Here is a 227-nt window from a genome sequence, read left to right as displayed (position 1 = left end):
TGTCTTGGTGGTGTTCTTGCTACAACAGACTGTTCCTAAGGAGCCTCGCTTGCTGGCCATCTCCAGCTAAAGAAGGTGGTAGTCCCATCACCTATCAGACTGGAAGCTCCTGGAGAATGCTGTTTTTTTGGTGGTGGCCCCAAAATCTGGAATCTGTTTAGTGGAATTGATCTGGAAGACTGGCCTTTTAAATGAGCTCTTTCTCTCTGGGAAAGGCTTTAAAGATG

Source organism: Rhineura floridana, chromosome 3 (genome assembly GCF_030035675.1).
Source record: "Rhineura floridana isolate rRhiFlo1 chromosome 3, rRhiFlo1.hap2, whole genome shotgun sequence".
In the NCBI taxonomy this organism is placed as follows: Eukaryota; Metazoa; Chordata; class Lepidosauria; order Squamata; family Rhineuridae; genus Rhineura; species Rhineura floridana.
The sequence above is the reverse complement of the archived record's forward strand: the minus strand, read 5'-3'. Positions refer to the sequence as shown.